The sequence below is a fragment of the Bos indicus x Bos taurus genome, chromosome 29 (assembly GCF_003369695.1).
Source record: "Bos indicus x Bos taurus breed Angus x Brahman F1 hybrid chromosome 29, Bos_hybrid_MaternalHap_v2.0, whole genome shotgun sequence".
Taxonomy (NCBI): Eukaryota; Metazoa; Chordata; class Mammalia; order Artiodactyla; family Bovidae; genus Bos; species Bos indicus x Bos taurus.
The window spans coordinates 33,496,578-33,508,618 of NC_040104.1; the positions used below are offsets into that span (position 1 = coordinate 33,496,578).

The 12,041-nt window shown below is 46.3% G+C and overlaps 1 protein-coding gene and 1 pseudogene across 1 annotated transcript in view; one reads left to right on the forward strand and one right to left on the reverse strand.

Annotated features, from left to right (window-relative positions):
- The window catches only part of GAB2 (GRB2 associated binding protein 2), a 183,790-nt gene that overhangs the window by 87,750 nt on the left and 83,999 nt on the right, over positions 1 to 12,041 (reverse strand). The window lies entirely within an intron of this gene.
- LOC113885925 lies at positions 757 to 2,778 on the forward strand (annotated as a pseudogene).

Here is a 12,041-nt window from a genome sequence, read left to right on the forward strand (position 1 = left end):
TGTGAGCTAATTTAAATCTGTTCTGTAAAGCTATTCTTAAACCACACATTCTGGAGCCTGGGCCTGGTTCCCAACTACAGATCATAACTCTCCATTTTGGCTTTTCTACTTGCAGAAATATTAATAATAGGAATTTTGCCCCAACTGATTCTCAGAGGAGAGGTGGCGCTCTGTTGGAATTTGGGGAGGGACAAGTCTTTGTTATGCAGGACTGTCCCATGGCCCTCACACACACACACATTTCTACATCCCAAAGGGTGTGGTACTGCCACTGGCTGAAACCCACTATAACCTGACATCCACCTGTCTCTGCCACCTTGATCCCTGTTGACTTTAGTCTCTTCTCAAGTAGAACGAGGACTGGGGGTGTTCCCCTCTACATCTTGAGAAAAGGTTCTTAGCTTCTCCAGAGATCCCATCTTTATGGAGAGACAGATTAAGGTTCTGATACAAGATCTGCTGAGGACTGGGTTGCTGAGACCAACTGAATGTCATTGTTGCTCTACTGAGACAGTTTTAATCAACACAGGTTTTTATTCTCTTCAAGTCACATGAGGGCTGAGGGGCGGGGAGGCTCAGGTAATGGGGTGCATGCTAAGTCACTTCAGTCGTGTCCAACTCTTTGCAACTCCATGGACTGTAGCCCGCCAGGCTCCTCTGTCCATGAGGATTCTCCAGGCAAGAATACTGGAGTGGGTTGCCATACCTTCGTCCAATGGATCTTTCTGACCCAGGGATCAAACCCACATCTCTTATGCCTCCTGCATTGGCAGGCGGGTTCTTTACCATCTAGCACCACCTGGGAAGCTCCCAGGAAATGGGGAGCGACTGCTAATGAGTCAGTGAGCATGGGACCCAGGGAGGTGGTAACCAGACAGAGAATGGTGGGTCCTGAGAGAGGTTCCTACCATAGCTCAATCACAGAAATCAGCTTTGTGCTGTGCTGCAAATGACTAAGAATACTGACTTCCCTCCCAACTCCAGGCTTCGAAACAATTCTTTTTCCATGTCTACAAGGCAGAAGGTTATGCATTAATAAGATGCCCTGAACCCACTGAATGCCACAATCAAATGAATGCCCCTGGTGTTTAATGTAAGCTCTGAGCCAGGCTGTCCCGAGGAGGAGGAAGAAATGGAGGAGGAGGAAAAGTGGAAAGGATAGATCATCTCCCTATAGTTCTTTAGTAAGAAAATACAGAAAGGCCAGCCTATGTGGCTGAGGGGAGAGGGAGGGGGTTGAGGCGGCGGGAAGATGCTGTACTCTGGGGTAAACTGCAGTCAATGAGGGATCGTTTCTCAGAAACGAGCCAGAAGTGAGTTCAGGCAAGTGTGGATGCCGATGCTGCTTTGAACACCTCAGAAGGGAGGATGGATTTCTCAGGAGTGAAAAAGATGAGCTCTCTAGGAGTCAAAGAAAAGGATAACAAGTTGAGCACTAGGCCTCCTCCTCCTACCAAACGCAAAGGCTGCTCTGATGAGAAGTCCAAGGATCGCTCTAAAGAAAAAGGGGCCTCCAAAGAGTCAAGCGAGAAGGATGGTGGTGGGGATAAAACTCTCAAGAGCCACAGCGCTGCCAGTGGTAGCGGCAGCACCAGCTCTCCTCCAGCTCCTCTTCGGTACTGAGCCGCCCAGGAAGTTCCAGCACACCCCCCAGCCCCAGCAGCTCTGTGGCACCCCGAGTCGCACTCCTTCCTGGTGTAGACAGGACAACAGGAGGCATTCCTGTTCCAAATTGAAACCACCCAAGAGAGAAGGAAGGGACAGGAAAAGGGAGCCATTCCCTTATATCCACCAAGGAGCACACTGGGATGCTGACCAGGAATGTGCCCAAGGATCATGTCGGGCAATCCTCTCCAGCTTCGGGAAAATAAACATGATTGATGTGCCTCCAGAAAGGATGCACCCTCATCTGTCTAAAGGCTATGCCTGTGCGTGGTTTGAGAATCCAGATGAAGCCCAGAAGGCACTAAAGCACAGGGATGGAGGACAAATGTGTGGCTGGGAGGATCACTGTCACCACTGGGCTGGGCTCCTGGCCTCGGCCACCCACCGGGTGATTCGGCCCTGCCAGGAGAATGTCGCCACCGCCTCCCAGGTGGCGCAAGTCACCCTGACGGTGCAGGAGAAGGTCATGGTCCTGGCACATAGGTCCCTGTGTGTGGTGATCCTAGCCCCCACCTAGATGCCACAACACGAGCCACTCCAGCTCCAACTCCGCCCCGACAAGCAGGGCTGCTGAAGCTCTGCCCCTGTGACTCACGTCTCACCCAACTCACTTCTGTCAGTTTTCCAGCCAATGGAGGATCGGTAGGAAAGAAATCCCTCACTTTGGCAGGCTTCAAAGGTGCGGGCAGCAACCAACACGTTTCCCCTGGCGGTGGACTTTCGGCTGCAGAAGGGTTGTTGCTTTGGGGTCCTGCCTATTAAGACACCCCCCAGTTTTCCGGCTGGCCAGCTCCCACACTTCTGGTGCCTGAGACTCAACTTAGTGGCAAAGCCAGCTGGGATGAGCAGAGGGCTGCAGGTTGTGGTTCGGCCCCAGCCTGGGAGCACGTTTTCCATCCCACAGATGACCTGGGGCCAATCTGGTGGCCCGGTCAGGCCCTAGCCTGCGGGTCTGCAGGGTCCCTCAGGAGAGAGTGTGATTTTACGCAGCTGCCCTTCCCGTTAGCCTGGCCCTGCTCGAGTCCTCTCCTGACCTCTAGGGTCACATACCCACTGTTCAGCTCAGTTCAGTTCAGTCGCTCAGTCGTGTCCGACTCTTTGTGACCCCATGAATCGCAGCCAGGCCTCCCTGTCCATCATCAACTCCCAGAGTTCACCCAGACTCACGTCCATCGAGTCAGTGATGCCATCCAGCCATCTCATCCTCTGTCGTCCCCTTCTACTCCTGCCCCCAATCCCTCCCAGCATCAGTCTCTTGCAATGAGTTAGTGCTTCGCATGAGGTGGCCAAAGTACTGGAGTTTCAGCTTTAGCATCATTCCTTCCAAAGAAATCCCAGGGCTGATCTCCTTTAGAATGGACTGGTTGGATCTCCTTGCAGTCCAAGGGACTCTCAAGAGTCTTCTCCAACACCACAGTTCAAAAGCATCAATTCTTTGGCACTCAGCCGTCTTCACAGTCCAACTCTCACATCCATACATGACCACAGGAAAAACCATAGCCTTGACTAGACGGACCTTTGTTGGCAAAGTAATGTCTCTGCTTTTGAATATGCTATCTAGGTTGGACAACTTTCCTTCCAAGGAGTAAGCATCTTTTAATTTCATGGCTGCAGTCACCATCTGCAGTGATTTTGGAGCCCCCAAAAATAAAGTCTGACACTGTTTCCACTGTTTCCCCATCTATCTGCCATGAAGTGATGGGACCAGATGCCATGATCTTCATTTTCTGAATGTTGAGCTTTAAGCCAACTTTTTCACTCTCCACTTTCACTTTCATCAAGAGGCTTTTTAGTTCCTCTTCACTTTCTGCCAGGTCATCTGCATATCTGAGGTTACTGATATTTCTCCTGGCAATCTTGATTCCAGCTTGTGTTTCTTCCAGTCCAGTGTTTCTCATGATGTACTCTGCATGTAAGTTAAATAAGCAGGGTGACAATATACAGCCTTGATGTACTCCTTTTCCTATTTGGAACCAGTCTGTTGTTCCATGTCCAGTCCTAACTGTTGCTTTCTGACCTGCATACAGATTTCTCAAGAGGCAGGTCAGGTGGTCTGGTATTCCTATCTCTTGAAGAATTTTCCACAGTTTATTGTGATCGACACACTCAAAGGCTTTGGCATAGTCAATAAAGCAGAAATAGATGTTTTTCTGGAACTCTCTTGCTTTCTCCATGATCCTGCGGATGTTGGCAATTTGATCTCTGGTTCCTCTGCCTTTTCTAAAACCAACTTGAACATCTGGAAGTTCATGGTTCACGTATTGCTGAAGCCTGGCTTGGAGAATTTTGAGCATTACTTTACTAGCATGTGAGATGAGTGCAATTGTGTGGTAGTTTGAGCATTCTTTGGCATTGCCTTTCTTTGGGATTGGAATGAAAACTGACCTTTTCCAGTCCTGTGGCCACTGCTGAGTTTTCCAAATTTGCTGGCATATTGAGGGCAGCACTTTCACAGCATCATTTTTCAGGATTTGAAATAGCTCAACTGGAATTCCATCACCTCCACTAGCTTTGTTTGTAGTGATGCTTTCTAAGGCCCACTTGATTTCACATTCCAGGATGTCTGGCTCTAGGTCAGTGATCACACCATTGTGATTATCTGGGTCATGAAGATCTTTTTTGTACAGTTCTTCTGTGTATTCTTGCCACCTTTTCTTGATATCTTCTGCTTCTGTTAGGTCCATACCATTTCTGTCCTTTATCGAGCCCATCTTTGCATGAAATGTTCCCTTGGTATCTCTAATTTTCTTGAAGAGATCTCTAGTCTTTCCCATTCTGTTGTTTTCATCTATTTCTTTGCATTGATTGCTGAGGAAGGCTTTCTTATCTCTTCTTGCTATTCTTTGGAACCTGCATTGAGATGCTTATATCTTTCCTTTTCTCCTTTGCTTTTCGCTTCTCTTCTTTTCACAACTATTTGTAAGGCCTCCTCAGACAGCCATTTTGCTTTTTTGCATTTCTTTTCCATGGGGATGGTCTTGATCCCTGTCTCCTGTACAATGTCACAAACCTCATTCCATAGTTCATTGGGCACTCTATCAGATCTAGGCCCTTAAATCTATTTCTCACTTCCACTGTATAATCATAAGGGGTTTGATTTAGGTCATACCAGAATGGTCTAGTGGTTTTCCTTACTTTCTTCAATTTAAGTCTGAATTTGGCAATAAGGAGTTCATGATCTGAGCCACAGTCAGTTCCCGGTCTTGTTTTTGTTGACTGTATAGAGCTTCTCCATCTTTGGTTGCAAAGAATATAATCTATCTGATTTCGGTGTTGACCCTCTGGTGATGTCCATGTGTAGAGTCTTCTCTTGTATTGTTGAAATAGGGTGTTTGCTATGACCAGTGCATTTTCTTGGCAAAACTCTATTAGTCTTTGCCCTGCTTCATTCCATACTCCAAGGCCAAATCTGCCGGTTATTCCAGGTGTTTCTTGACTTCCTACTTTTGCATTCCAGTCCCCTATAATGAAAAGGACATCTTTTTTGGGTGCCCCCAAGTTACATGTGTCTTTTCACATGTACTCATGCGCGTGGCACGCATGCACACATACCCCATGGCTCCCTTTCTCTGTCTGAAAATGGTGAGTGAGTTGACAGCCAGCTCTGCCCCGCTGTCACGGAATCCCCAGTTGTGCTGGTATCCATGGTGGTCTTACAGGTTACCCTGGCAGCTTTTTTGGCTCTTCTCGTAGAGTCAGTACTACAAATTTTCTGTTCTGAGTTTTACAACTTTGTAGCGTTGTAGATAGTGTTGTGTTTGTACTTTATTGTGTAGAATAAAAGGGCTGTGTTTAATAAACCTAGGATTAGAGTGCAAAAAACAAGAAAAGAAAATATGGGAAAGGCAAGAGGGAGACTATTTTCTGCTTTCTCTAAGCTGTGGGGTGTTCAGCTTAAGAATAATAACTAAATTCATCTACTCTATGTCAGGCACTGAACTATGCACTTTATTATATATATTTCATCCTTATAACCATCCTATGAGTAGTTACTATTTCTGATCCCATTTAAAAGATGAAGAAACTGGGGTATAAAGCAGCTAAGTAAACTTAAGAATAGATAAAAAGCTATGATGTGTCAAAGCCAGGATTTCTGATTCTGTCTTCTGGGCCCTTCTTGCTAACCAAGGCTTCTTCTCTTAAACTCAGATCTCAGCTAGAGATGCCTGCAACTTTTTTAGATCTGAAGTAGTAAGACTCTCAACAAGGGTGGCAGAAACTGGAACTGAAAATAGGACATTCCATGGTGGTTTAGTCTCTCAGTCACGTCCAACTCTTTGCAACCCCATGGACTGTAGCCTGGCAGACTCCTCTGTCCATGGGGATTCTCCAGGCAAGAATACTGGAGTGGGCTGCCATTTCCTTCTCCAGGGGATCTTTCTGACCCAGGGACAGAACCCAGGTCTCCTGCCATGCAATAATATACTGCTTTGTGTTAAATCTGTCTTGTTTGGCTGTGCTGGCTCTTGCCTGCGTGTGCAGGATCTTCGCTGTGGCACCCGAGCCCTTTAGTTCAGCCTGCAGGATCCTGACTTGCAGCACACGGGCTCTTAATGGTGGCATGCAGGTTCTAGTTCCCTGGCCAGGGATCGAACACCGGCCGGGGTCCCTGCACTGGGAGCACTGAGTGTTCACCACTGGACCACCAGGAATGTCTCTATGTTGAACCTTATAATTAGAGAAACTTTCAGTGGTGATCTGTCAGAAAAACTGGGTTCAATTCTTAGTCTATCTTTTATTGTGTAATCCCAGCAACGTGCCATGACCTCTCAAAGATGCATGAAGTATCACCTGCTCTGTTTATCTCATGGAGTTGTAGTATTTATCTCACGAGGTTGTAAAGAGAATCAGGTGTGTGTAAGCATTAATGTATCGGCTTTGGGACCACTTTGAAGATTTTTTTTTTAAGTTCTCCAAATGTTTGGATCAATGCAGCTGCTGGATAAACCAAGTGTTACCCACCACAATAAAGCAGTCCTGAGACCAGACCAGAATCCTGGATTGTTGGGAATATTAATAGCCACTCCTGCTTTCTTTATACATGAACCCTATGGAAAGCACCTGATGTGATTTCTCTGTGACTCAGGTGCTCAGGGAATGATTCCCTTCCTCACTCCTTTCCTGCACCGATCCCTCCCCTACTCCTACCCTGCCGGCTTTGTGCTTTTATCAGTGAATTACGAGGGGCTTGTTACTCCAGAGCCTAAGAATAATCCAGATACGAACAGAACAAGAACTGTCTGGGATTCCCCCATCTCAGGATCACTGGGGCTCACAAGCAGCGCTAGCAGCCTCCCTATGGTTCAGTTCCCCATCCCCCAAACAGGCTGATTCATTTGTTCAGGGGACACCATGGAGTCCTGCCAAATGCAAATAGACTGACTATGGGGCACGTGCCAAGCTATGCTGGGAGCAGGCTCATTACTGCCACAGTCACTACAACAAATAACAACAAAAGCCTCTAGGTACAAATTAGCACACATAATAAACTTAATTCAAGAAACACTGAAGAGACCCTTAGTCGCATTTTAATTCAAACAGCACCGTTTATCACAGAAGGGCCTGGCGGCCTCTACAAACTGAAAATAAGATGCTGGTACAGATTAGCTTCTACTATGCTCGGTGACCTTACCAACCTAAATTCACTTACTACTACTGCTACACACACACACACACACACACAAATGTGAAAGGAATGCTGGGAAGAGTGCAGAGTAACTGAAAAGAACTCATAGTCTGGAAATTATGAAGGGGGTCTGTGTTCTATTCCAAACTGGATTATTCCTTAGCCTCCGGACTTAGAAGTATCAAGTCCCATGTAATTCGCTCATAAAAGCACAAAGCCAGGAGGGAAGTAAAGGAATCATTCACTGAGCGCCTGAGTCAGACAGCAATCACATGAGGAACTTTACATAGGACTCACACGTGAACAGGAGTGGCTATTAATGGTTCCAACAAACCAAGACAAAACCACTGTGATGGGACTGGCAAACCTCTTTTCCAAAATAATAAACGCAGTGTGCTTCAGCAGGGGCAAAACACCAGCTACAGAGACAAATAATACTAGTCAGCATCTGAGCACCTATACGATGTGCAGTATTGTGCTAAACTCTTTACTCATGGACGCTGTCTGATTTTCAATACTCACAACCACCTAGGAAGTACATGATACTGTCTTCAATTTGTGGATGAACGAACCGAGTTGCTTAAAGTGGTTAAGCATCTTTTCTGGTCAGTCAACCAGGTTCAAGTCCCACCTCAATCATCTGCCTGTGTGACTTCAGCAAATCCCTCAGCTTTGCTGGTGGCTCCAGAGGTAAAGAATCCGTCTGCCAATGCAGGAGACACAGGAGACACAGGTTCGATCCCTGGATTGGGAAGATCCTTTGGCAAAGGAAATGGCAACCCACTCCAGTATTCTTGCCTGAGAAATACCATGGACAGAAGAGCTTGCAGGCTACAGTCCATGGGGTTGCAAAAAATTCAGACACGATTTAGGGACTAAACAACAATAGCAGCAATATCCCAACAGTGAACGGAGATAAGACCAGTCCTCCCTGGCACTCACTGACTGCTGCAAGGACTGCATATTACACAGAAGAGTGATGTGTATATAAAACTATTTCACCTTCTCTTAAGTGGACTGCAGTCAATGGCAGGCAGAGACTATGCCACATGATCTTTTAAAAACCCTGGAGGCTCAGACTGTAAAGTATCTGCCTACAATGTGGGAGACCCGGGTTTAATCCGTGGGTGGGGAAGATCTCCTGGAGAAGGAAATGGTAACGCACTCCAGTATTCTTGCCTGAAAAATCCCATGGACAGAGAAGCCTGGTAGGCTACAGCCCATGGGGTTGCAAAGAGTCAGACATGACTGAGCGGCTTCACTTTCACTTTCAAGACATAAAGCATGTACTGAATGATTGTACAGTCATCATCACTATGAATGAGTAGATGGTATCAATACAAATATGAATACGATGATTATGCACTCAAGATTACAGATGAACAAAGTCTGTCTGCCTAGTCATCTTTTCAACATATTTACTGAGCACCCACGTCTGTGACTAGCACTGTGCCGCCTGCCATGGAGACACAGGGATGAGTATGAGGCCCTGGAGGAGCCCAGCAGTGCACTAAAGGGAGGCTGAAAGGCGGCAGTGAGAACCAACACAGCTCGAGTCGGGGTTCATCATGGCAAGAAAGGAGAGACACAAGGAAGACAGGCTGGGACAGATGGTGGAAAGGCTATAAATGACCCTCTAAAAAGAATTTCAAAAGAATCAGCAAACTGCAAGAGCTACCATGAGGAAGGAGGGAAAAAAAGGGCAGGTGGAGAAACTGTTGTTCAGTCCCTCAGTCGTGTCTGACTCTGCAACCCGTGGACTGCAGTATGCCACGCTTCCCTGCCCTTCACCATCTTTTGGAGTTTGTGCAAGTTCATGCCCACCGAGTCAGTGATGCCATCCAACCATCCCATCCTCTGTAGCCCTCTTCTCCTCCTGCTCTCAGTCTTTCCCGGCATCAAAAGTCTTGCGTGAACTTGAAGCCCACCCCTAAGTTCTGATTAGGGCTGGCTGCTTATGCGATTTCTTCCCCTCTTACTCCATTCCTGTCTTCTTCTTAGCCTATACTGATATCATACAAGTCTTCTTCTTTTATGCCTTTGGCCTACCTAGGTTACAAACGGCCCTGATTTTAGAGGGTCTCCAGGCACATTTCAATTTCTGTTTTCTTATCTGCTAGATCTTTATAACATCCCAAGAGTATCATGCACATAACATGAGGTGTCATGTAACTGCTCAACAAGTAGATCTCCACATGCAAAAGACAGAAGATGAAACTTAATACGGTATACAAAAATCAACTACAGATGGATTAAAGACTTAAGTGCAAGGGTTAGAACTATAAAACTCTTAGAAGGAAACACAGGAAAAGCTCCGTGTTGGATCTGGCAATGATTTCTTGGATATAACACCAAAAGCACAGGCAGCCAAAGGGACAACACAGGTAAATTGAACCACAGAAAAATTACAAACTTGGGTGAATCGCAGGACACGGTCAAAGGGTGAAAAGACAGCCCAGGCTGAGAAAAAGAATTTCTGCACATCGTATATCTGATAAGGACTTAATACCTAGACTACGTGAAGAACTGTTACAACTCAACAACAGCAAAAACCACCTCAGTAAAAAAAGGGGCAGATGTGAACAGACATTGTTCCAAAGAAGATATACAAATGGCCAATATGTGCATGAAAAAATGTTCAAGCTCACCAATCATTAGGGAAATGCAAATCAAAACCATAGTGAGATACCAACACATGTTCACTAGGATGGTTGCTATCCAAAAAAAAGAAGAAAGTAACAAGTGAGGCAAGGATGTGAAGGAACTGGAGCCCTTGTACACGATGGTGGGAATGTGGGTGGTGCAGCTGCTATAGAAAACAGTTTAGTGGTTCCTGAAAAAATTAAAAACAGAATTTCCATATGACCCAGCACTTCCACTTCTGGGTATATACCAAAAAAGAATTGAAAACAAGGTCTCAAATGATATTTGTATACCTGTGTTCACAGCAGCATTATTCAAAGTGACCAAAAGGTGAGAGCAATCCACTGTTCATCTATGGATGAATGGAGAAACAAAATGCAGTATATAGATACAATGGAATATCACTCAGCCTTAAAAAGGAAATTCTGACACATGCAACAACATGGATGAACCCTGCAAGCTGAAATCACAAAAAGACAACTCCTGTACAATTCCACAATTCTCACTGAGTTTTGGAATTTTAACCATTAAAAAAAAAGAAGAAAAAAAGGATTAAACTACTCTACATTTCCTTTCAGCTGTAAAAATTACAAACACACTGAAGGCTAAAAAGATTAAGAATAGGCTAGCAGAAAGGAAGCATTTTTGAGCGCTTATTATGTGCAAAATACTGTGATGGGGCCGAGAGATTCACGAATACAAACCTAGAAAAGGAAGGCAACAGTTTCTGATTTGAGAGAAACAAAGGTGGACATCACCATGTAGGTGTAAGGTTACAGGAGATCGTGATTACCTGCTAGGGGAAATCCAGGAAAATCCACCAAAGAGGTGATAATTGAGGGGCCTTGATTTTTGAGGAGGGATGCGAGGGATTAGGAAGAGTCAGTCGGGCAGAACGAGGCAGAAGGACCAACGGGAGTCCTTACAGAGAACGGACGCACTAGCAAGGGCACAGGCCACAGCAGAGATGGGAGCCAGGCTGGAAAAGCAGTCTGGGACCTGATTGGTAAACACCAAAGAGTGGGAAAGGGAGCTCGGATTTTATGCTCTAAGCAGTGAGGAAACACTGACAGCTGAAGCTGGAGAGAGACAAGATCGGACGTGCATGCCATAGAAACATCACTTTGGCAAGAGTGGACAAGAGGGAAGGTTCAGGGCAACAGGAAGCTGCCGCGGTCGCACAGACAAAACAGGATGAGGGAAGGCCGTGGCAGAAGAGGAGGGAAGAAAGCTCTCCCTGCCTCCCGCAGCTCCCACTGACGCAGGCAGGAACGGTGCGCGCGCTCCAGAAGGTTGGCTCTTAACATTATGGGCCCTCAACCACATTCCTACTATCTAAATGGTTTCTCACTATTTGTGAATGTCTCCAGGTCCAGGGCAATCACTCAAAGGGAGGAAACTGGCACAAAAGTTAATCTGTTTCAGCTGCGAGGCTACCTCTTCACCCTCTTTGGACGAGAAATAATGGAAGGCAGCAGTGGAAAAGAGCATCTGGCTGCAGCAAAGACCCATCCCTTCCCGTGCTGGAGCTGTTGCCTCATCCCTGGGAATCACGACAATCAAGAATGGAGAATCGTTCTTTTCATCCCTTCTCACAGCATTATCCCTGCGACCTCATCCCCTAACAATGGTGGGGTCTGTGTTATGTTTTCCCTCCATCGCCACCCCTCCCCACCACGGCCCAACGGAAAGGCTGTGCCCCAGGGACCCGTGATGGTGAGGCTGTGAGCCTCACAGCCTCTGAACTGTCTTTGAGGGGCAGGACACTCCTTCAGAAAGGGCTGCCTGAAGGAGCTGATTTAAAAAGACCCATCGTTAGCTAGAGGGAATGGGGAAGACTTGTTTCCCCTCCCTCTATTACACTAGCAAAAAAGATTTTCATGACGTTCCCCAGTGGTGGTAAGTGTGTGATTAAACAGACACCCCTGTCCATTGCTCAAAGCTATTTGCTGATATGATGTATTTGGAAAACAATTTGGCAGTATTTCAAGAGCCTTAAAAATGCTCATTCCCTCTTGCCCAATAATTCTCCTTTCTGGCAAGTGACAAAGGAAAGAAAACTGTACATGCGTGAAGACACACAGCATCAGAGGCCAAAAAAAGTGGC